Below are 26,648 nucleotides of genomic sequence, written 5' to 3' on the forward strand. Positions count from 1 at the left end.
CCTTGTCTGGGGCTGAAGTCATGGATATGCAGTTGGGTCAGCTAAGGGACTGGATGAGCATCAGCTGGTTGCCTTGGTTCTGCTTCGTGTGATGTGTGATCTTCCAGCATGGTAGGTAGCCTGGGCTAGACAGTAAACCCCAACGAGCAAGCAGTTTTTCAGCTTCTGCCTGTAGCATACTTGCCAGTGTCTCACTGGCCAAAGCAAGACACAAGGCTAGCCAGAATTGATTGGTAGGGAAATGAACTCCACTTTTTGACGGGAGGTGCTGCAAGGTCACATGAAAAAGGGATGTGGAAGCAGGGAGGGAAACAATTTGTGGTCAGTTTTACAATCAACCTCACCCTCCTGCTTCAGTTGTTCTCTGTACAATGTTTGGAAGTTTTGTCATGTTCATATAACGTCCTTACTGTTGTCATTGTTAGCTGCTGGCAAGTCAGCTTCTGACTCATGGGGACCCCATGCATGACAGAACCAAATGCTGCCTGTTCCTGTGCCGTCCCCGTGATCAGTTGCAGGTATGACCGTTATTATCCACAGGGTTTTCACTGGCTGATTTTTGGAAGTCGAACACCAGGCCTTTCTGCCTAGTCTGTCTTAGTCAGGAAGCTCTGCTGAAACATGTTCAACATCATAATAATGCAAGGCTCCACTGACGGACAAGTGGTGGCTGTGTATGAAGTGCGTTGGCCAGGAATCAAGCCCAGGTCTACTGCATGGAAGGTGAGAACGCTACTTTATCCGTTTTCTTTAAGTCACCTTCAACTTAAAAAAAAAAACCTATCTGAGCCTTATCTAAGCAATATTATGTTTCAAATCACAGACTTGATGTGCTAGTTAGTTTAAAAAAATAAAATGTTAGGTTAAACCGTACGAAATTAACATGTTTTGAGGTGAAAAATGGCTACATAACAGCACCTCAGAGTTAAAATAAATACCTAGCTACTAAAAAAAAAAAATTTTGTGGGCTATCTGAAATCATCTTGTATACCATCACTACATTTTTGGAAACATTGATTTAAAATGTTCTATCGAAAAAAAAATTTTTTTTTCAGGCATTTAAATTTCCTGGGAAGGTCAGACTCCAGTTAATGTTTCTTCTTCATAATATTTTCTTTCCCAGTTTTACATACTTGAAGAGTTGTTCGAATGAAAAACTGTATAATTAATTTGCAAATACTTTAAACCTACCTAAAATGTGTCTCGGGACTGAACTCGAGTTTTTAAGAAGATAAATTAGTCTCTGACTTTGGGATATTAAAAAAAAAAAATCAAGAACAGAATTTTCTAGAACAGACGAAGTGGCATTTAGCTTCTAAATAAGCTGTGTGGATTGAATCAAGTCTCCTATGTTGAGACAGTCTAGTTTAACTTGTAATTACTTAAAAAAAAAATATTACTTTAGTAGACTTAAATTCCAGTTACTTTTGCATGGAAATAATAATAAAAAAGTACTGAAATCTAAAATTTCTGAATCCTGCAAATACTAGCTAATCAGGAGACTTTATCTGTCACGATTATTTTGAGTAACTGATCATTTCCATCAATCAACCAAGCAACCCTGATAAGCTAATCATTTTTTAATCGATGTTGAGCCACTGAAAAGTTGCCATAGATACCAAATTCTACAGCCATCACAACAGAAAGTAAGGTTAGAATTGGAAGTGACAGGTGTATTCATCACGTAGTTAACAAGCCTTTGAAGGGAAAGAGAGAGTTTGTCAGAGTCCTTAGGCTGGGTATAAAAGATTGCAAAGAACACTCAAACAATTCCCAAAGAGCACTTCAAAAGCAAGAGGTAGGATCCGTTTTTCATTAGAAATACAGGAAGATGTTTGCCTGAAATTCAAGCTCTAAGTAACAAGTTCCTTGAAGTCTTACTTGGCTGTCATTTACCAGGGGTCACCAGCAAGTTAGGAGCACAGAGTTTCTGCCTCCACCTCCTCCCCTGCCCCTTTCTGCATCAGAAGTAATAAGGCTGGTTGAGATCACAGGGCAATGATTACAGGCAGTCCCTGGGTTACAAAGGCCCAACTTACAGACAGCTCTTATTTGCCCTTTAATTTTATGTAAATTAGCCCCACTTTGAAACCATGGAACCAAGGAAAAACCAAAAAAACCCAGTGCCATCAAGTCGATTGCGACTCATAGCGACCCTATAGGACAGAGTAGAACTGCCCCATAGAGTTTCCAAGGAGCACCTGGTAGATTTGAACTGCCATCCCTTTGGTTAGCAGCTGTACCACTTAACCACTATGCCACCAGGGCTCCGAACCAATCCCTACTTGCAACAAATCCTTCATTATCATCACCTTCATTTGCTGCATGTGCAGGTTTTAAATCACTTCAACAACGAAGGTGATTGTGGTGGGTTGCGTGTTGCTGTGATGCTGAAAGCTGTGTCACTGGTATTTCTAATACCAGCAGGGTCACTCATAGTGGACAGGTTTCAGCTGAGCTTTCAGACTAAGACACACTGGGAAGACAGGCCTGGTGATCTACTTTTGAAAAGAATTAGCCAGTGAAAACCTTATGAATAGCAGCAGTGCACTGTCTGATATAGGGCTGGAAGATGAGCCCCTCAGGTTGGAAGGCGCCCAAAAGACAACTGGGAAAGAACTGCCTCCTCAAAGTAGAGTTGTATTTTTGACATGAAGGAAGTTAAGCTTTTGGGACCTTCATTTGTTAATGTGGCACGACTCAAAATGTTTTGAATCCACCAGCTGCTCCATGGAAACGCTATGGAGTAGTGGGGTTTAGAATAATAAGGATTCTGCTTATGTTCTTGGCACAAATGAATAATCTCAGATATTAAAAAGTCACTTTTCTTGCACTAAAACTCAAAGCAAACCCACTGCTGTCAAATCAATTCTGACTCATAGCGACCCTACAGGAGAGAGTAGAACTGCTTCACAGGGTTCCCAAGGCTGTGAATCTTTATGGAAGCAGACTGCCATGTCTTTCTTCTGTGGAGTGGCTGGTGGGTTTGAACTGCCTACCTTCTGGTTGGCAGCGGAGCACTTTAATCACTGTGACACCAGGGCTCCTCAAACTAAACGCTGTTGCCATCAAAATGAGAAGAAACAGCTGCAAACATCCATTAATAATAGGAACATGGAATGTATGCAGTATGAATCTGGGAAAATTGGAAGTCATCAAAAATGAAATGGAATGCATAAACATTTTTATCCTAGGCATTCGTGAGCTGAAATGGACTGGTATTGGCCATTTTGAATCGAACAATCATATGGTCTACTATGCTGGGAATGACAACTTGAAGAGGAATGGTATTGCACTCATTGTCAAAATGAACGTTTCAAGGTCTATCCTGAAGTACAATGCTGTCAGTGATAGGACAATATCCATACACCTACAAGGAAGACCAGTTAATACGACTACTATTCAAATTTATGCACCAACCACTAAGGCCAAAGATGAAGAAATTGAAGATTTTTACTGACTTCCGCAGTCTAAAATTGATCAAACATGCAACCAAGTTTCATTGATAATTACTGGTGATTGGAGTGCAAAAGTTAGAAACAAAGAAGAAGGATTGGTAGTTGAAAAATATGGCCTTGGTGATGGAAATGATGCTGGAGATCGCATGATAGAATTTTACTAAGGCCAATGACTTCTTCTTTGCAAATACCTTTTTTCACCATTAAACAACAATTATACATGTGGACCTCGCCAGATGGAATACACAGGAATCAGATCGACTACATCTGTGGAAAGAGATGATGGAGAAACTCGATATCATCAGTCAGGACAAAACAAGGGGCTGACTACAGAACAGACCATCAATTGCTCATATGCAAGTTTAAACTGAAGCTGAAGAAACTTAAACAAGTCCACGAGAGCCAAAGTATGACCATGAGTATATCCTGCCTAAATTAAGAGACCATCTCAAGAATAGATTTGACACATCGAACACTAATGGCCGAAGTCCAGACGAATTGTTGAATGACATCAAGGACATCATACATGAAGAAAGCAAGAGGTCATTAAAAAGACAGGAAAAAAAGAAAAGACCAAAATGGATGTCAGAAAAGACCCTAAACTTGCTCTTGAACATTGAGTAGCTAAAGCAAACGATGAAGTAAAAAAAGCAAATGATGAAGTAAAAGAGCTGAACAGAAGACTTCAAAGGGTGGTTTGAGAAGATAAAGTATTATGATGATATGTGCAAAGACCTAGAGTTAGACAACCAAAGGGAAGAAGGTGCTTGGCATTTCTCAAGTTGAAAGAATTGAAGAAAAAATTCAAGGCTTGATTTGCAATATTGAAGGATTCTATGGTCAAAATATTGAAACACACAGGAAGCATCCAAAGAAGATGGAAGTAATACACAAAATCACTGTACCAAAAACAATTGGTTGCTGTTCAATTATTTCAGGAGGTAGCGTATGATCAATAACCCATGATACTGAAGGAAGAAGTCCAAGCTGCACTGAAGACATTGGTGAAAAACAAGGCTCCAGGAATTGACGGAATACCAATTGAGACATTTCAACAAATGGATACTGTGCTGGAGGTGTTCACTAGTCCATAAGAAGAAATTTGGAAGACAGTTTCTTGGCCAACCAAATAGTAGAAATCCAAATTTGTGCCCATTCCAAAGAAAGGTGTTCCAACAGAATGTAAAATTATTGAACAATATCACTAATATCACACATAAGTAAAATTTTGCTGAAGATCATTCAAAAGTGATCATACAGCAGTACATGGACAGGGAAATGCCAGAAATTTAAGCTGGATTCAGAAGAGGATGTGGAATGAGGACTATCACTACTGATGTCAGATGGATCCTGGCTGAAAGCAGAGAATACCAGAAAGAAGCTTAGACATTTGACTGTGTGGATCATAAGAAATTATGGATAACATTGTGAAGAATGGAAATTCCGGAATATTTAATTGTGTTCATGTGGAGCATTTACATAGACCAAGAGGCAGAACAAGGAGATACTGTGTCGTTTAAAATGAGGAAAGGTGTACATCAGGGCCCTATCCTTTCACCATACTTATTCAATCTGTATGCCGAGCAAATAATCCAAGGAGCTGGACTACATGAAGAAGAAAGGGGCATCAGGATTGGAGGAAGACACATTAACAGCCTGTGTTATGCAGATGATACAACGTTCTTGCTGAAAGTGAAGAGGACTTGAAGCACTTACTGAAGAAGGTCAAAGACTACACACTTCAGTATGGATTACACCTCAATATACAGAAAACAAAAATCCTCACAAAAGAACCAATAAGCAACATCATGATAAATAGAGAAAAGATTGAAGTTGTCAAGGATCCACAATCAATGCCCGTGGAATCAGCAGTCAGGACGTCAAATGACGTATTGCATTGGGCCGATCTGCTTTGAAAGACCTCTTTAAAGTGTTAAAAAGCAAAGATGTCACTTTGAGGACCAATGTGTGTCTGACCCAAGCCATGGCGTTTTCGATTGCCTTATATGCATGTGAAAGCTGAACAATGAAAAAGGAAGACTGAAGAAGAATTGATGCCTTTGAATTATGGCGTTGGTGAAGTATGTTGAATATACCATGGACTGCCAGAAGAATGAACCAATCTGTCTTGGAAGAAGTACTACCAGAATGCTTAGAAGCAAGGATGGCAAGACTTTGTCTCATAAACTTTGGACATATTACCAAGAGGGACCAGTCCCCGGAGAAGGACATCATGCTTTGTAAAGAAGAGGGTCAGTGAAAAAAGGAAGACCTTCAGCTAGATGGATTGACACAGTGGCTGCAAAGATGGGCTCAAGCATAGCGATGATTGTGAGAATGGCACAAGACTGGGCACTTTTTTGTTCCATTGTATGTAGAGTCACTGTGAGTCATAACTCACTCAACAGCACCTAACAACAATAATATTGGATGTTCAGAACTTTGGAGAATACATAAAAAAAAAAAAAAGAAAGAAAGAAAGCTAAGGGCTCACTTCAAGTGGAAAAAAATCAATATATTTCAAAAATATATCATACATTTTCCTGTTCTTTGAGGCGGTTGAGGCAAACATGGCTTCCTGTCATACTGAGGTGGCCTTCCTTCTCAGTATGCATGCCAGCAGCTGGACTGTGTGGGAACACAGAGGTATCCTCAGACCCAGAGTCTGGGTGAAGAGCACTGAGAGGGAGCCCAGGGAATGGAGTCCTGACTCTGGCTCTGCTTTTTACTCAGTGTGTAGCCTTCTCAATTTCTCCAGGACAATACAGACCAGGTGGCACCAATGGTTAAGCACTTGGCTGCTAACTGAAAAATTGGAGGTTTGAACCCACCCAGCAGCACCATGGAAGAAAGGCTTGGTGATCTATTTCCATAAAGATCACCGCTAAGAAAATCCTATGGGGCAGTTGTACTCTGTTACATGGGGTCAACTCCATGGCACCCAACAACAATACAGACTAGAAGGGGAGGAGTGTCTGCCTCGGTTAATGTTAAGTTCCATCTAGCTTTCACATTCCATGAATCTAGGGTGATTTGGGTCTGCACTAAATTACTCAGCCACCTGGGTCTCACAGGGACCCTGACTTTACAGCCCGTGTGCCCGAGAGAGCCATGATGCACCATTTTATCTTCATGCTCTTACAATGCAATGTTTGGGAAGCATATACACAAAACCCAAGCCAAACACAATGTCATGGAGTCGATTCTGACTCATAGTGACCTATAGGACAGAGTAGAGCTGCCCCATAGGGCTTCCAAGGAGTGGCTGGTGGGTTCGAACTGTGAACCTTTTGGTTAGCAGCCAAGCTGTTAACCATTGTACCACCAGGACTCCCCATATAGACAAGTGGATTTAAATTGTTTGATAAGTAAAGAAAAGTAGGTTTGAGTAAGTTCCTGAAGGACGGTCGATGAGCTTTAGTGTATATGTAACCAAGCACAAAGAGACTGTGTACCCCGTAAGCAGGGCCATTTCCCTGGTTTGCTCTCTCTGACAGCAGAATCTTGACTACAATGTCCAGCTGGCCCAAATATTTTGTACCTTTTTCCTCTAGAGTATCTGAAGAGGGCACTTCATTTGGAAATTTATCATAATAACCAAAAAGTTGGTTGAAAAGAACTGAGTCCATACCAGGGAATAATCAATTTATTAAACAGTTAATTTAAGTGTATTCATGTGTGTATGTATACATATATGTATTTATATTATATATAGACACATATATGTGTGTGTATGTATGTTGTTGTTGTTCATAGGTGCTGTCGAGTTGATTCTGATTTATAGGGACCTTATGTACCGCAGAACGAAACACTGACCGGTCCTGGGCCATCCTTACAATCGTTATTATGCTTGAGCTCACTGTTGCAGCCACTGTGTCAATCCATCTTGTTGAGGGTCTTCCTCTTTTTCACTGACCCTGTACTTTACCAAGCATGATGTCCTTCTCCAGGGACTTACCCTTCCTGACAACATGTCCAAGGTATGTAAGACTCAGTCTTGCCATCCTTGCTTCTAAGGAGCATTCTGGTTGTACTTCTTCCAAGACCGATTTGTTCGTTCTTTTGGCAGTCCATGGTATATTCAATATTCTTTGCCAACACTACGATTCAAAGGCATCAATTCTTCTTTGGTCTTCCTTATTCATTTTCCAGCTTTCATATGCATATGATGCGAGTGAAAATAACATGGCTTGGGACAGGCACACCTTAGTCTTCAAGGTGACATCTTTGCTTTTCAACACTTTAAAGAGGTCCTTTGGAGCAGATTTGCCCAATGCAATGCGTTTGATTTCTTGACCACTGCTTTCATGGCTGTTGATTGTGGATCCAAGTAAAATGAAATCCTTGACAACTTCAATCATTTCTCCGCTTATCACGATGTGGCTTATTGCTCCAGTTGTGAGGATTTTTGTTTTCTTTATGTTGAAGTGTAATCCATACTGAAGGCTGTGGTCTTTGATCTTCATCAGTAAGTGCTTCAAGTCCTTTTCACTTTTGGCAAGCACGGTTGTGTCATCTGCATAACACAGGTTGTTAATGAGTCTTCCTCCTATCCTGATCCCCGTTCTTCATATAGTCCAGCTTTTTGGATTATTTGCTCAGCATACGGATTGAATAGGTACGGTGAAAGGATACAACCCTAACACACACCTTTCCTGACTTTAAACCACTCCGTATCCTCTTGTTCTGTTGGAACAACTGCCTCTTGATCTATGTACAGGTTCCTCATTAAGTGTTCAGAATCCCCATTCTTTCCAATGCTGTCCATAATTTGTTATGATCCACACAGTCAATAAAACACAGGTAAATATCCTTCTGGTATTCTCTGCTTTCAGCCAGGACCCATCTGACATCAGCAATGATATCCCTGGTTCCGTGTCCTGTTCTGAATCCGGCCTGAATTTCTGGAAGTTCCCTGTTGACATACTGCTGCAGCTGCTTTTGAATGATCTTCAGCAAAATTTTGCTTGCGTGTGATATTAATGATACTGTTCAATGATTTCTTCATTCGGTTGGATCACTTTTCTTGGGAATAGGCATAAATATGGATCTCTTCCAGTCGGTTGGCCAGGTAGCTGTCTTCCGAATTTCTTGGCACAGGTGAGTGAGCACTTCCAGTGTTGCATCCTTTTGTTGAAACATCTCACTTGGTATTCTGTCAATTCCTGGAGCCTTGTTTTTTGCTAATGCCTTCAGTCCAGCTTGGACGTCTTCCTTCAGTACTATCGGTTCCTGGTCATATGTTACCTCTTGAAATATTTGAATGTCAACTAATTCTTTTTGTATTTGTGTATTCCTTCTGTCTTCTTTTGATGCTTCCTCTGTCGTTTAATATTTTCCCCATAGATCCTTCACTATATATATATATACATATATACATATATACATATATACATATACATATACATATATATATATATATATATATATATATATATATATATATATATATATATATATATATATAAAACACATTGCCATCGAGTTGATTCCGATTCATAGAGACCCTATGGGACAGAGTAGAGCTGCCTTATAGCAGTCCTTATTTCCAAGGAGCAGCTGGTGGATTTGGACTGTTGACCTTTTGGTTAGCAGCCTGAGCTCTTAACCACTGTGCCATCATGGCTCCATATATATGTATGGAGCACAACGATTAAGTGTTCCACTGCAGACCGAAAGGTTGGAGGTTTAAATGCACCCAGTAGCTCTGTGGGAGAAAAGACCTAGTGATTTCCCCCTTAAAGATTCCCATTGCCAATAAAATCCTATGCAGCAGCTCTACTCCGTAACACGGGGTCACTATGATTTGGAGTTGACTTGATGGCAGCTAACAACAATAACAACATATATACAGAATCTCAATGAGAAATAAATAATGACTCCAGTGTGGGTGTGGTGAGTTTGAGGGAATTTGGGGCTGATCAAGGAAAAAAAATATGACCACAAGATAGCAGGGTTGCTCAGCAAACTATTGGAGCCAACACACTGACAGCTGCATGCAGGTGCAGACTCCCCATAGCAGGGGGTCTTCCAGAAGCAAGTGGTGCAAGAAACCATCAAAGGGAAAGAGGGCATGAAAGTTCTAGGGAAGAGGAGAAGGTAGAGGGGGCAAGCTTACATGCTAGCTAGGCCATGTCCTCTTGCAACATGGTACCTGTGATGTGCCAGGCACTGGTAAGCATGGTCCTTGAGCTCACAGAGTTTATCACATCTTAGAATGTCCTGTTTTCTCCCTGTCCCCTCTAAAAGTTTAATGGTAATGGAGAAATAGTTGATTCCCTCTTTCATGTTTCCTAACAGGGAAATACTTCCTGGTCACTATCTTCTTTTTTCCTGGTCCCTGCTCAGGGTTCATCATATGACAAAGGCTGTTCAGAAAGATTTTATTGTTTTTTGTTAGAGCAGTCAGAAATAAAGGAGTAAAATTATATTTGCTAAAAACACAAAATTACAAATTCCAATATTTCACATTAGGGATGTTTTCATCTTGATTCCAATAAACGAAGGTGTATGTTGGAAGAAATAGGTTGGTGATTTGTTGGCATAGAGGACAATACAAAAAGAGATTCCAGTAACCTGGTGAATGCAGATGGTACCCTCTCTAAGTACAGGCTGGGTCTAAACATTCATTTGGAAGAGGGTCTTTTAGGGAACTGTGCATTTTTCCCAGGACACAGGGTTCCTGTGGGGTTGAGTCTCTAATCTAAACCACAAACTATTGGTTTACCCAAAATAGAGTTAAGTTTTCCAAGTTGTCCAGTTGTACCATAGAACCTAAACCAAAAAACAAACAATACCACCAACAGCAAAACTCATTACCATTTAGTTGATTCCAACTCCTAGCAACCCTATAGGACAGAGTAGAACTGCCGATAAGGTTTCCAAGGAGCGGCTGATGGATTTGAACTGCTGACCTTTTGATTAACAGCCAGCCTCTTAAACTCTGCACCACCAGGGTTCCCTGTAGAACTTGTTGCTGTTGCTGTTCGGTGCTGTCAAGTGGTTCCAATTCAAGGACCCTATGTACAACGTAAGGAAACACTGCCTGCTCCTGTGCCATCTTTACAATTGTTGTTATGCTTGAGCCCATTTTTGCAGCCACTTGTCAATTCATTTCATTGAGTGTCTTCGCTTTTTCACTGGCCCTCTATTCTACCAAACATGATGTCATTCTTCAGGGTCTTGGCCCTCCTAATAACATGTTCAAAGTATGTGATACGAAGTCTCACCATTCTCGCTTCTAATGAGCATTCTGGCTGTACTTCTTCCAAGATAGATTTGTTCATTTTATCAGCAGCCCACTGTATATTCGATATTCTCAAGAAGTAAGGGCTTGGAATGGAACTCCACATACTCACCTCAGGGGTGAAGGTCTGAGGTGAGCTCTAGGATGTGAAATGTGATGGCTTAGGATGGACAGGGCTGTGATTAGTGAGAGGTGTGTGTGTGTTTGTTAGTTTTTGTAGGCTAAACCATAGAGTTTGTGTAGGGAAGATAAGGGAACTAAGCCTGGAAAGTCAGGTGAAGGTCTTGAATACTAGACTAACGCATTTTTACTACTCTACCTGTCAAGTGTTATTTGAATTTGGAAATAACATAATCCAAAAGGTACTTTGCAATGCCACCATCCAATAGGCACTTTCGAATACCAATTGTCCCTTTGTGGGATGGGCTGAGGTGGGAGAAAGTACAGGCAGAGAGACCAGTTTGAGGATGACTGACTGGGGTAGGCCAGGTATAAGGTGAGAGGGGCCTAAAGTGGAGGTGTCAGTAGGAATGGAAGGCAATGCCCTATAAAAGCTTGTCCTGGATTTCAGGCTATACTTAATGTTGATCTTGGTAAATGTTTGACCAGCTCCTCTAGAGTGAGTCTCTGACTGCTGGCTCTCTAAAGCAAGGAATAGCCAGGAGGGAGGAGGAGCGAGCTAAAGTTTGAGATGACCATGACCCAGCTGAGAAGGGGGCCTCTCCTCCTAATTCAAAAAGGAGACTGTTTTTCTATTGCTTATAACAGGGTTCCCATGATTGGTAATGCTTCTTTGAAGAGTATTAAATATACCATGGACTGCCAGAAAAAAAAAAAAGCCAGAAGAACGAACAAATCTGTCTTAGAAGAAGTACACCCAGAATGTTCCTTAGAAGTGAGGATACCAAGACTTTGTGTCATACTTTGGGCATCTTATCAGGAGCGACCAGTCCCTGAAGAAGGACATCATGCTTGGTAAAACAGAGGGCCAGTGAAAAACAGGAAGGCCCTCTACAAGTTGAATTGATGCAGTGGCAGCAACAATGGGCTCAAACATAGCAATGATTGTAAGGATGGCACAGGATCAGGCAGTGTTCTGTTCTGTTGTACACAGGGTTGCTATGATTTGGAACTGACTTGACAGCACCTAGCAAAAACAACAGTGCTTATTCACTGAAATTCATATCAAATTGGCATGAGGGCAACAGCCACAATTAGGCTTAACTTAGGGGCTTCAATTGCCCAAATCAGGATATGTAAACTAGCACCATTCCCACATGAGACCCGGATGTCTTCCTCCCCTAGTTCTTGGGGCTTCATTTCCCAACCATCCAGAACTTAACATCAAATCTATACTCAAAGGCAGTTGGGGTAACCTGATGTCAGGGACTTTGAGAAGTCTCCTTTATCTGCTGAGTACATCCAAGACCTGATTACTGGTGAATAAAATTGACATAAACAATTAACAAAAAAGACCAAAAAAAATTGGGAGACATAGCATATTGGCTTACTTTTCTATTATAAGGACAGTATTGGACACCTTTCATGTTCTGGCTACCATTTCTCTGTCTACCTTTTACTGCTATGGCACCAGCTTCATGCAGATGCACTTTGATAGAACCTTATCCTCAGCTACACTATGTATTCCTCCCTTTCTTCTCTGGAACGTCTCTGATGATGAGGTGTGGGACACTGCAGGAGCCCACCCTGGAACTGCCTGGAAGTACAAGGTAGTTATTATCCATTGGGGGGGTCTTTGCCAATGGGGGACAAGAGCTGGTGGATAAGCACTGTCTTTTTCTGTTCTTCAAGTGGACAATTCTGAGACCCACCCTGCAGATTCCACAGTGATTCCTGCCCAACTTCAGAATAAGCCCTTGTATTGATGTTCCTTCCTGTCTGGTTTCATTCTCTCCAATCTTTCTTCTGTTTGCTGGGATCACTTCTAAAAACACACCACCAATATTGGAGCTTGTGTCTCAGGTTTGCATTGGCAGGGGTGGGGAATCAGGTTAACACCAGATTATGGGGGATTCCTTTCTGCAAGTAACTGGAGGTGGAGGGTAGAGAGACAATATCAGGACTGAGTCTGTCTATACATACCTGCCATGTCATAGGCTCTGCCATGTCTTGTGACTGTGTCTTCATGATATGTGCAGAAGGAACTGAGCAAGGAAATGTGGCTTCCGTGTCTTTGTGGACAAAGCAATTCAGTCAAGCTGAAATATCAGTCCCTCCAGAGCTCTTACTGGGGAATAATAGTGGTGGCGTGTTTAACTTATGCCCGGAGTCAATGGTGAGGGTGGGGGAGAGGGGCAGGAGTTGTTGGACTTTGATCTTCAGCCTTCAGCTGAAAAGGTTATTCAAGTCTAAATTGCTGTGATGGTTTCGATGTTCTCACTGTGCAACTGTCCCGTTACACGACAATAAATTTCCCCTCAATAGTGAATGTATTTGCATTTGAAATGCTTAGAAAAGCTCATTTAGATTTGCCTATTTTATTTTCGTATTTTCTCCATTTTACTACTTCTCCTCACCTTCCTTCTCTTCCTCTTGTCATCTTCCTCTGGAGAAGGGCTCTCTGACCCTCTGAGATTGCTGGTGCCCGATCATGGAGTTGTGATGCCTGTTACATCATGCACCACTGTCATGGATTGAATTATGTCCCCCCCCCCCCAAATGTGTGTATCAATTTGGCTGGGCCATGATGCCCAGAATTTTGTTGTTCTCCTCTATTTTGTGATTGTAATTTTAAGTTAAAGAGGATTAGGGTGGGATTGTAATACCCTTACCAGGTCACATCCCTGATCCAAAGTAAAGGGGGTTTCCCTGGGGTGTGGCCTTGCACCGCCTTTTATCTCTCAAGAGATAAAAAGGAAAGGGAAGCAAGCAGAGAGTTGGGGACCTCATACCACCAAGAAAGAAGCACTGGGAACAGAGTGTGCCCTTTAGACCTGGGATTCCTGCACAGAGAAGCTCCTAGTCCAGGGCAAGATTGACAAGAAAGGCCTTCCTCCAGAGCTGACACAGACAGAAACCCTCCCCCTGGGAGCTGATGCCCTGAGTTTGGACTTCTAGCCTACTAGACAGTGAGAGAATAAATTCCTCTTTGTTAAAGCCATCCACTTGTGGTATTTCTGTTAAAGCAGCACTAGAAGACTAAGACAACCACATTCCACCACTATTCTGGCAAAGTGGGCTTATGCTCTGTCAGTCCTTCCTGGCTTCTCTGTCCTGCATGACCTCTACCCTTCACCTCCAATCTCTAGTGGAGAATATAAGACAGATAGAAAAATTTTATATCCTCTGCAACCATCCAAAATATATGTTTGCTTTTCATTTTCCCATTTTTCGTTCCTGGCTGCTAGCAGAGTCTCTCTGCTTAATAGGAAACTTCCCAGAACAGTTCCAGGCAGAAAGTGAAAAGAAATATGAATCCACCCATCACTGCTAGATCTAAGATAGAATCTGCCTGGGTAAGTCTCAGGAGAAGGTAAATTAGAAGAGTTTAATTTATGAATACGTGTGTCTCCTATCCACACCAGACTGGCACCTTTAACGACTCCCCCAGCCCCCTTCTTGGAGGATCAGCACCCATCAGTAGTTATCCTCATTAGCTCAGGGAAGGAATCTAGTTTGAGTTTTCCATCCTCTGCTCTAACCCCCAAGCCCATTCTGCCAACTTGTGCCTGGAATCTTCCTTGCAGTCCAGTCCCTTCGGATGGCAACTCCTTCAGACAATGAGTACAGTGCTGTTGCTGGCAGAGACACTCCCCTCAGGAGACATGCGTCTGCTTTTGGCTGCTGCCCTTCCTGGGACTGGTTGGCCAGCGAATGGAGAAGAACATGGAGATGGCGCAGCGGGAAGAAGTGACGGGGCAAGCAGCTCTGGGGCCGTCACTGCTGTCTCCAGGAGACTTTACTGAAGCCGCCTTTGGAGGTACTGCTGGAACCAAAGGCCCCCCCTAAGCCACCACTGAGTCTGCTCTGGCCAATGCGGACTTTGAACCCTGGCTGAGGTGGGCTCGGTGTAGAGTAAGTGCACTATAGGAGTGAGAATCACACAGATGGGGTGAGTATGGACTTCGTTTGATTAGGAGGTAGTCACAGGTCCACTGGCTGGGCTATTTACAGTTATCAGCACAGAGGTTACCAAAGGCCTGGTCATCATTCATGGTCAAGCAGGTGACAACCTCAAAATTAACAGGTTCCAGGCCTCCAACCACCAGGGTGTCTCTCACCACTCCCACCACTGTCCAATGGCAGAGTTTCTTCTCAGGTCAGCCCCTGATTCCCAGCCTATCGCTTTTGTGCGTGAAACCCCTAGAGCCCTGCCTGCTGGCTCAGGTTGAAGGCTTTCAGTACTGATACTGGGCACAGAAGGGACAGGTGGAGATGTTAACTCCCTTTGTCTTCCTTTTCTTTTATTAACTCCTCATAGAGGGTCCAATGTGTTTATGGGTTGTCTTTGTTTCCTGTCTTACTAGTTATGCCCTGGTTGGGCTATAGTTTGGCTAGTTCCTTTCTCCGGTGCCTTTGGTTGCTTTACAGAGGCTGAGCAGACACACTGGGGTTAACTCTTCTGACTCTATAAATGCAGGAGTTCCTGTTTTACCTATTTATCCATAAAAACCCAGTTCACTGACTACGGCATTCTCAGAAGGGTAAAACTCTTTCCTTTGGCTCATCTAAAAGTGAAGAAGGCAGCCAACCGAGTCCAAGCCACAGATTCTCCACTGGTCTCTGGACCTATCCATTGTCCCGAATCCTGACTGGTTGCCCGTAGCAGCAGGCCTGCCTTGGCCACAGCTGAGGGATTTGGGAGAAGATTCAGGGTAGAGGAGAAGATGAATTGTGTGAGAAGAGCTCCCATCACTCTGAACCAGATTGACAAACTAGAACATTAGGTCTTCAAATGTGGGTCTCATCAACACCTGGCAGCACTTGGGAATTGTTAGAAATGCAGTTTTGGGCCTCACGCCAGAACTACTTCATCAGAAACTGGGACTCGGACCCAGCAACTGTGTTCTAACAAGTCCTCTGGGTGATTCCGATGCACAATAAAGTTTGAAAATCACTAGATTGAGGGACTAGACTAGTGATATTCAAGCCCAGTAGAATTGCCTGGCAGGGCTTTGAGGAACCCTAATGCCCAGGTGGCATCCCAGAACAATTAAATCAGAATCTCTGAGGATGGGACCCAGGGATCAGTTTTTTTTTTTTTTTTTTTAAGCTTCCTCCACACTTCCCATGTTAATAATCACTGGGCTAGACCCTGAGGAAAGGGAATGTTACTGAGCTCAGTATTACTATACCTGACCGTGTCCTCCTCTCTCCCTCTTCCTCCACCTCCTCTTTGAATTCAGGGCACAGACTGCCTGAAAGAACTTTAAAAATCTCCCCACTGTTGAATAATGTATCTATTATATACTTGTTTTATTGCAGTCCAAATTGGCATATGTTAATCACCTATTCTTCCTTCCCTTCTAAAGCAACAGTGTCCTTGGCTAGGCTGTAGGCTGCCAGGGCATCTCTCTGTTATCTGTGGTCTGGCTCCTAGAAGCTGAACGTGAACTTCAGGTGCCCTTGGGTCAGATGCATCCATCTTGCAAGCTGAAGAATCCTCCAAGTCCTCTCTAAAGGGACTTGGAAGTTTTCTGAAAACATCTTTGGACTTAATCTGGGATAGTCCTGGGAGTGGCTTTATAAAATTGGGTTCTGCCCTGGAGAGCATCACTATATTATCTGATCCTTCTTTGGGTCCTTCTGTGAGTTGGAATTGACATGATGGCAATTTTTTTTTTTTTTCCTCCATTCTGTAACTGGGTATGTAGACAAAGAAACAGGGGGAATAGAGCAACATTTTTGTCTCTAAATTTGAAAACGACTAGGTCATGAGCACATGTTCTAAAGAGGTCTTTCCCTGGGGAAGCTTCCAGAATCATAGCCTGTCAGCATGTGAAGGGGCCTTGGAAAGCATCCTCTCAAGCTCACTCATTTTTGAGATCTGGCAAGTAAGGCCCACGGAGGGTTAATACCAGCCCCAAATCACACAGCAAATTAGCAGCAGACTCAATAGCAGAAATCAGATCTCTCGACTGACTCTTCGGGGTCCCCGCCCTGCTGTATCACGCTGTCCCTTACATTTTAAATATTTTTGCCAACATGGGCTTTCATTTTATGCACTGTCCCCCAAGGATTTTTATTAAGGAAATGTCTGCTTTATTTTTAAGTGGCTGATAGAACTCATCAATTAGGTAATTGCGATAGTTCAGAGACTGTATTAGCCCTTTTTATATATGCTGGAAAATGAGTCTGTAGAAGTGGAATGCTGGGTAATGAGATGTCAAAAGTCAGGAAAATGAGAGAAGCTGAGTGTAATCGTGGAGACTCTGAAATAGGGTTTGGAATTTTCTAGGATTTTTGGAACGTGTTCATTGTTTATGTTTTATTGGTTGGATAATATTTGATGTGAAAAACCCAAATAGCCACATTTTTCCATTTGGGCCCATGACTGAGAACACCGAGAATCTTTTTAGAGCATTTTAAACATTTACCACACCTTTAATGGGAAAAAAAGATCCCCAAATGCCTTTATTTACTTTCTCACGTGTTTTATATTTTCTGGATTTCTTAGTGGCAGCTGTAAAAAGGGCTTTTCATGTGATCATTTCATTCAGTAATTTGTCTAAACCGAGGCCTTTTCCCTTTTTTCTAATGCCTGCCCAGCTGTCACTGCTGCCTGCTAAAGTGATTTTTCTCTATTATGTTGTCACTTTACACTCCCACAGGGTCCACGGCTGCAGGCCTTACATGCATGGAACTCGCATTAAAGTCCCTGGAAGCTTTAACATGCAAGAATGTGGGGTTGGGGCCCAGAGAAAGGGCCTGGCTATGTAGAAACCTCGGGCTCTGGCCTGCCTGCACTGCAGTTATAATGCCCGGATGCTGCCTTATCTCTCATCTCACCGGATGCCCTGTGACACTGATATGACCAAAGCCGAGGGCTTTGGGAGGCAATTCTGCATTGACCCAAGGGGTAGGCTTTCTAGAGGTTTATATTCCGAAGCATATTCCCTCCCTATAACCCTATAATTCGAAGTCAGTATCAAAAGCAGAAGAAATGGGGGACACAAAGGATGTGAGAATGTGTTGCATCAGATTCAGGGTTTTCTCTGATTTTTCTTTTTTTTTTTTTGAGAGGAGAGGAGTTGCCTGGTCAGAAAATGAGATTCAACAAATAAGAGAAAGAGAAAACAGAATTGTTTCTAAACCTGTTGTCCTCAATTCTTTTCCGACTCATAGCGACCCTGTAGGATGGAGTAGAACTGCCCCACAGAGTTTCCAAGAAGCACCTGGTAGATTCAAACTGTCGACCTTCTGGTTAGCAGCTGTCACTCTTAACCACTACACCACCAGGGTTTCTGAATTGTTTTTAGAAGAGGAAAATAGCCTGAGGGGTTATTTGGTTTTTTAAATAGCAATTTGTTGTTGTTTGTTTTCTGAATTAGATGGTTTGCTTCTGCCAGCTCACAGGTAGGATGGCTTCAGGGTAAGGGGTAGCTTCATTGACCTCCTGTGAACAAATCAGGGTCAAGTGATTCTCGGGCCTGAAATGTTCTATCTTTTCTCCTAAGAATCAAAAGTCCCACCACCTCCAGAAAGCCCTCCAGGGATACTCCAGCCCTCCCTAATCTTGGTCTCCTTAGACCCCCAGAGCCTGCACAATGCAGACGGGTGATTCACCTCTGCATCTGGTGGGTCAGTGACCCTTGCCTGTGTCCAGTAAAATGAGCTGTCACCGCAGGGGAATTGTTGGACTGAGAGGAGAAAGAAGGGCTTTTTTTTTTTTTAATGGCGAGAGAGCTTCCTGAGAGATAAAATAAGAATGATTTTCTCTCCACTTAGCCTAAATTGTGGGCCAGAAGATCTGCGTTCTTGGGGACATACACACAGGGTCAATTTAGGGCCCAGGGACAAAGGGACCTAGAATTGGGGTAATGGTTCACCACAGATCTCCATGCAGCTCCGTACTGGGTGGGTACTAGTGCTGGTTATGGGTGGGTCCCCAGGTAGGTACGGTAGGTCCCTGGAGAGGTGACTAAGCCCATCAGAAGCCTCCCCGAGGGCTCTCAGCACAGGCCAAATTCTGGGCTCTGCCTAGGAGGCTGGAGAAAAATAAACTGGATAGATTTGTTCAGAAGCAGTGGGCACACACCCAGGGCATCCCTAAAATAACCGAAGGAAGTTCTGAGGGAAGGCTGCATTGCTGTGAGAACACATTTGGATATTAATACCACTGCAGACTTCATTTGTGCCCAGACACCCTCTGAACAGAGTGCTGTGGGAATGAGACCTCTTTAGTGGAAGGATCGGGGGGTAGCCAGAGGAAGACCAGGGAACAGGTGAGGGCCCAGAAGAGGAAGCTCCTGAGCCCCCTGCCTGTGAATCAAGTTGCTTCCCACGGTTAGTCCTGCGATGAGGCTGTGCTCGTAGGAACACTCTTACGTGCTTCTAACCGCTCTTGATGCTAAGCCCTTTCCCACAGGGAAAATTCCTCTGTTGTTTTAAATATTTATCCGTGTTTCCGGAGCTCTTGACCCTGAACTTCTTGCTCCCAAGGGATCTATACCCATCTGGGGTTTGTTTACGTGCTCTTTTATTGTAGACATTTTGTTGTAGACAGCAATGACACCGTGGGACCAGAGGTGCCAACGTACTTTGGTACTCGTGTCTCATTTAGTGCGCCTCCTGACACGTCTTAGGCTAGAACATGGAAAAACAAAGTACCAAGGGGAAAGAGCATTGGTCTTGAAGTCCAAAAAACCAAGTTAAATAGCTCTGCCATTTCTACCTATAGGACTTGGGGCAGGTTACCCAAACTCTAAATCACGGTTTCATCCACCTGACTCCTGGAGTTTCTGTGAGGGTCAACTAATTTACACACATACATGTATACACAGACACATATGCACATATATGCATATAAAGTATATGTAAAATACATGTATATAAAATACGTATATAATTATACACTACATATCTTTATATAATATATGCAAGTACACATGTAAATAATATTTGCATATATAAAATATATTAATATATGTATATAATATATATATTCTATACGTATATAAAGAAGCCCTGATGGCACAGTGGAAACCTTGTTGGTGTAGTGGTTTAGGAGTTTGACTGCTAACCAAAAGGTTGGTAGTTCAAATCTACCAGGCGCTCCTTAGAAACCCTATCGGGCAGTTCTACTCTGTCCTATAGGGTCGCTATGAGTTCCAATCTATTCGACGGCAATGGGTTTGGTTTTCTTTTTTTGATGGTGCAGTGGTTAAAGTGCTTGGCTGCTAACCAAAAGGCTGGTGGTTTGAACCCACCAGCTGCTCCGAGGAAGAAAGATGTGGCAGTCTGCTTCTGTAAAGATTTACAGCCCTGGAAACCCTATGGGGCAGTTCTACTCTGTCTTATAGGGTTGCTATGAGTCAGAATAGATTCAACAGCAATGGGTTTGGTTTGTTTGGTTTTTTATATGTATATGTATGTATGTGTGTATGTAATCATTATGGATTGAATTGTGTCTGCCTCAAAATATGTGTTGGAATACTAGTGTCTATTCTTATGGATTATAATTCTATTTGGGAATAGTTTTCTTTGTCATGTTAATGAGGCCAGAGCAGTATAGAGTGTGTTTTAAGCCAATCACCTCTGAGATATAAAAAGAAGAGATTAGGCACAAAGACAAGGAAGCACAAATGGGAAAGATTGATGCGTGAAGAACTGAGGAAGAGAAGCTAAAAGAGACAAGGCTTGTCCTCCAGAGCAGACAGAGAACGCCTACCCCTAGAGCTGGTGTCCTGAATTTGAACTTCTCTCCTCTTAAACTGTGAGCAAATAAATTTCTGTTTGTTAAAGCCACCCACTTGTGGTATTTGTGTTATGGCAACATTAAGAAACTAAAACAGGAATGTATGTATGTATATATATGTACAAAATCTTAATTATATATAAATACACATTTTGGGCAACTCAAACACTGAACCGTGTGCATATTTGGGATTACTATTTTTGAGACAATGTGGCTCTCACAACCTCTGTTACGTCTTAGTTCTGCTGGAGCTTGTTTCCAATGATGTTTGAATTTTAACCAAGAAGTGCTGTGATAGACCAGCTCAGTTGTTTTAAATGGACTGTCCCTTCTCCTCTTGGGGAAAATGAAAGCAGGAACAGAAAATCATCTAGCATGCTCTTCTCTTTCCAATCTCAATTTACTAGGTAGGCACAGGAACAAAGAGAAAGGTAAGCTGATCAGCTGTAGGTGACCTTCATTCATTTTTACTCTCTCTCTAGTGACTGGAGAACAATAATAATAAATTTTCTTCCTCTGCTTATTTCAAGACAGAGAGATCTTAACTCTGTTTTATGACTTCAGTTTGTCCTAGGCCAATCAGTTCCACTAGTAATGATGAAATAGCCCTTGATGCTCATTAGCATAAGTTAATGTTACTTTGTTAACTCTGATGGGGTCCTAATCAGTGCTGATTCTCCCTTTGGCATTGCAGTGGGGAGTGGGGGGTGCAGCCAGGTGCTCTCTCACATGTGAAAAGGAGAGTGCCCTGCCTGGCTCCCTGCCTACCTCCCTCCACCCCGTCACCATCCCAGAATCTTCAGCTGCAGACTAGTTCATGCCTGACTGAGAACCATTCGAGTGTTCCTTGAGCCACGTACCCTGCTGCATCTAATAAAAACTCTCCCTCCTGTAGCCGTGCTCTAGGAAAACAGACGCGAATGGGAGCTGGGAGAGCCACTCAGGGCCCGGCATGGCTGGTGAGCCTGTGCAGAAGGCTGGTGACTGTGTTGTCTAGCGTGGCTGCCAAGGAGAACAGACCCTGCAGTCCAGGGTCGTCACCATTGACAAAGCTCCAGATACGAGCCTTTAGGGCTCCAATCCTCTTCTCCTTGCCCTACAGAGGGGGTCCTTGCGCTGTGTAGCTTAGCTCCTTCTCTGGTTGTAGGTGGGTGAGTGGGGGTGTGTGTTTTTGGGCATGCCTGTGTATGTCGGGTGGAGAGAAGGAGGGGAAACAATGACTCAGAGATGCTGAACCACAAATGAATAACAACCCCCCAAGGTCTGCACTTAGCTCTGCAGGGCACAGTGGGATGGAAAAGCAGGGACCCAGACTTAGGAGACCTGGGATTCAACTCTAGCTGGAGCATCTCCTGGAAATTGCTTAACGTTTCTGTGTCCTGATCTGTAGAATGGAAAATAATGCTTGTCCGAAAGCCCTTCCAACATTGTTTGAAGCTCCCAGCGACAGTGCTCATTTGTAGTCACTTCATAGTTTACAAAGCGCATTTCAGAGAAACAAGGTGAGCTGTAGTATCTCTTAAGGTGTGAGCCACAGACTCCATGCGTCAGAATTAGCAGCGATGTCCCCAAGTTTAGGCACATGACCCAAGGTAGTCCAACAAGATGCCCTGTCCTGGGAATTTACATTGAGTCGGTGGTCGGTCAGTGGTAATTCTTGCCTTCCATGTGGGAGACCTGGGTTTGATTCTCAGCCAACATGCCTCAGGCACAGCCACCACCCGCCGATCATTGGAGGTTTGTGCTTTGGTCTGAATGCTAAACAGACTTCAGGAGAGCTTCCAGTCTAGGAAGGAAGACCTGGTAATCTTCCACTCCCAAAAATCAGCCAATGAAAATGCTGTGAATCACAACAGTCCGATGGGTAACCTGTCATGGCGGCAGCATTCGGTTCTGTCGTTGGGCATTAGGTAGAATTAGTGTTCAGTCATTCCCATGGAACTGCCTGGAAGGACTGTCTTTGAGCTCTTGTTGCTGGATCCCTAGAGCTGTCTAGGTTCCTGTTCTTTCTGAGGTGTGGAGTTCCATCTTCTTTCAGCTCTCTGGCTTAAGTTAGTCCCAAATCCAAACTGATAGGATTTTTTGATTTCTCGGCTAGAAAGGTTCAAATGTGACGATGGCTCTGACTTGACCTGTGTGGGGGAAGTTTCCCCTGTGACTGCCATCAAGTCAGTTCCAACTCATAGTGACCTCATAGGATTTCCAAGGCTATATATGAATTGACTCAACGGCACTGGGTGTTTGGTTTATATCTCTATGGAGGCAGACTACCGCATTTTTCTCCCTTGGAGCTGCTGGTGGTTTCAAACCACTGACCTTTTGGTTAGCAATCGATTGCTTTATCCACTGACCCACCAGGGCTCCTTGCATTGGGTGTCTCTCTTGCTTAATAGAAATGATGCCTCCCACTTCAAGCAAAAGAGAGGAGACATAGTAGAGGTCTCTGGAGAAAGTTCTTGGTATCAGGGTGTGATTTTTCTGAAATGTCTAGGAACTAGTCACATAATGACGTGGCTGCCACCTTGGAATTTCTTGCCTGTAATATAAAGGAGTTGTTGAAATTGCAGGTTCTAGAACCAGCCTACCTGGCTTCATATCTTGGCTCTGATGCTGTGATGGTTAAGGTTGTGTGTCACCTTGACTGGGTCATGATTCTCAGTGGTTTGGCAGTTATGTAATAATGTAATTTGGCAGTTATGAAATGATGTAGTTGTCTTCCATTTTGTGATATAATGTAATCACCTCCATGATGTGATCTGATGTGATCAGTCGATCAGTTGTAAGAGGAGTTTCCTTGGGTGTGGCCTGCATCCAATATATATGGACATTTTGGCAAAGCTCATTGGCTTTTGCTCGCGCTGGATCCTGCATCTAGCTCATTGTCATCTGACTTCCGGTTCTTGGGACTTAAGCCAGTGGCCAGCTGTATTGCCTGCCTGTCTTGGGATTTGTCAGCCTCCACAGCCTGTGAGCCAGCAGCTTGCCGTGTTACCTGCCAATCTTGAATTTGTCAGCCTCTGCAGCTCCTTGAGTAAGGAGAAGCCTCCGGCTTGATGCCTGATCCACGGACTTGGGACTTGCCAGCCTCTACAACGGTGTGAGCCATTTCCTTGAAATACATCTCTCTCTCTATGCATATGCTTCACTGGTTTTGCTTCTCTGGAGAACCCAGCCAAAGACAGATGTTTACTATGCTACTAGTTATGTGACCTATGAGGCCACTCTGTGCCTTGGTTTCTTCCTCTGTCACATGGGACCAATTACAGTATTACCTCACAGGACTGTTTAAAAAGATTAAATGAGCTGAGACACATAATGTGTTCAGAATAGCTCCTGGCACAGAGTAAATGCTCAATAAATGTTAGCTATTGTTATTATTATACTAATACTGAACAGTCTTCTATTATCACCAAGGGAGTAAACTCATAGGAAAAAAAAAATCCGAAGCGGGGTTTACAGGAAAATAAACACATTTTTTAAGACCAAGGAGTAAACTGCTACTTGCTGGTGCCTAGAGAGCTGTGTTAATGGCAAAGTTCTCTTTGCTTGAGGAAAGATTTCTTCATAATGGTGACTCTAATCTGACAGAGGAAAGGTTTCTAGCCACGCTTTGCCTCACCTGTTAGGCAAGCAGCTACAGTGGAGCTAATGTGGCTGAGTGAAGAGGTTGCATCACGATAATTTAGCTCAGCTAAGGTCTCCCGTTCGTGAGCGAAATGGGCAATGCTATGGCTCTAGGACACCTTGGAGGGCATGGGGATTGATGACAAATGGCATGTACACACCGTGACACCTATGTAAAACATGTCAATTTGCCCAATGATGAAAAACTACTCACCTTGACAAAAACAGGCATGATATTCATTTGGAGGCTTGCTTCTAAGAAAGATAAATCCCACTGTCACTGCACAAAGAGATAAGACCGGATGACAGTTTTTCATTGATAAAAGATTTCGTCTGTATTTTAAAAGAATTTACTTTCTTTCCCTCTACTGATACCCACATGCGTTAAGGCAGAAATACACTATCTTTCATGTTTTTGTCAGGATGTGTCATTACTGTGGGTGGCAGTGACTTTTTTGCTTCATTTACTGATCTGACTAAAGCGGAATGTAGCCTGTGCATGAGCTGCAGGTCCCCAAAAAGTGAAACCCCCAGGATTAAGGAGCAAGACCAGGCAGCATCTTTGGTTGGAAGGGAAACAAACGTGAGTTGATGAAAAGGGGCAGGCTAGCTGTATGTGCTTATCTTCCTAGAAATTAATCTTCCCTAACCCTGGTGGCATAGTGGTTAAGAGCTATGGCTGCTAAGCAAAAGGTCGGCAGTTTGAATCCACCTGGGCTCCTTGGAAATTCTATGGGGCAGTTCTACTCTGTCCTATAGGGTCACGATGAATCGGAATTGACTTGACGACAAGGGTTTTTTTTTTTTTTTTTGGAAGAGAAATTTTTAAAATTTGTTGCTGTGCTAGGGTATTTCTAAAAGCCTCAATGGGAAGACACTATTACACAATAATTAATATAAGATAATTAGTAATATAACTAATTGCAACATGAGGTGATGTTGCAACAACAGAGTTGAAAGAAAAGGATTAGAGAGTAGCCATTTGTCAATGTCCCGTCTGTATAGTCTGGAGCAAGATGAAAGCTCTGTTCCTCTTGGCAGGTCTAGGATCTGGGTAAGCAGGTACAGTACTTAAAGAGAACCCTAAGAAAAGACACTTCTAGTATTAATTTGGCTTCTCAGGTAGCCTTCCTTATCGCGGAGAGAATGTACTGATCACTTGACATGAATGTTGTAGTCTGCTTATCACTTTTGCTTATTGAGAGTAAGTTAATCCTTATAACAACCCAAAGGGATAGGAACTCTTTATTAGGCCCATTTTAAATATTAGGAAGCTAAGGCCCTACTAGGTTAACTCACCTTTATAGCATGCTGGAGTAGAAGGTTTTATTGTCTCTGTTTGATAGACGAAAGCCCTCAGTGTGCCGTTGGTTAAGAGCTGGGCTCTGGAGTCAAAGTCTTGAATCCCAAGCTCCATCACCAGCTGCCTGGGTGGCCTTAGAGAGGAACTTGGGACAATTTGTATTGCCCAGCAATAGCTACAGCAACATTTCTGGCCCCACAGGCTCTTCTAGAATCTTGCCAAGGGATGGATTCCATTTTCCCTCCACCTGAATCTGGGCGAGGCTTTGTGACTGCCTCCACAAACAGAATCAGCTCAAAGAATGCTGTATGAGTCCTGGGGTAGGCCACAAAAAGTGATACAGCTTCCGCCTGCTCCTTCCTCTCTGGGGACATTTTCCCTTGAAACTTAGCCACCATGCTGTGCGGAAGCCCTCACAGAGAGACCACATGGGGAGGCCCATGTGGAGAGGAACTGAGGCTACCTTCTGACAGCCAGCATCAACCAGCAGACATGTAAGTGAACAATACTTCAGACAATTCAAGTCCCAACCTTTGAGTCTTCTAGCCTAGGCTCCAGGCATTCTGGAGCAGAAACAAGCCATTCTTGCTGTTCCTTGTTCCAATTCCTGGCCCACAGACTCCCTAAGCTGGGTGGTGCAGTTAAGTACTTGGCTGCTAACTGAAAGGTTGGAGGTTCAAATCCACCCAGAGGTGCTTTGGAAGAAAGGCCTGGCAGTCTACTTCTGAACAATCAGCCATTGAAAACCCTATCAGCACAGTTCTACTCTGACACACTGGATCGCCATGAGTCACAGTTGAGTTGACGGCATCTGGTTTGGTTTTTGGTTTACGTCACTAGGTTTGGGGTAATTTTCTACAGAGCCACGGTAATTGAAATTGTTCCTTACCCCTCTGAATCTTAGTTCCCTCATCTGCAAGCTGGGCATCATAGTAGTACCTGCCTCATGGGTGGTTGTGAGGATTTAGTGCATGGGAAGTGCTCAGCTAACTTCCTGGCACCTAATAATAGCTGGTGCTTACGTAGCACTTACTACGTGCCAGGTACTATCCTTAGGAGTTAACATATATTAACGTTTTAAACCCTTGCAACAATCCTGTGATGTGGGTACTACTTTTAGACCCAGTTTATGGATGAGGG

Source organism: Elephas maximus, chromosome 6 (assembly GCF_024166365.1).
Source record: "Elephas maximus indicus isolate mEleMax1 chromosome 6, mEleMax1 primary haplotype, whole genome shotgun sequence".
In the NCBI taxonomy this organism is placed as follows: domain Eukaryota; kingdom Metazoa; phylum Chordata; class Mammalia; order Proboscidea; family Elephantidae; genus Elephas; species Elephas maximus.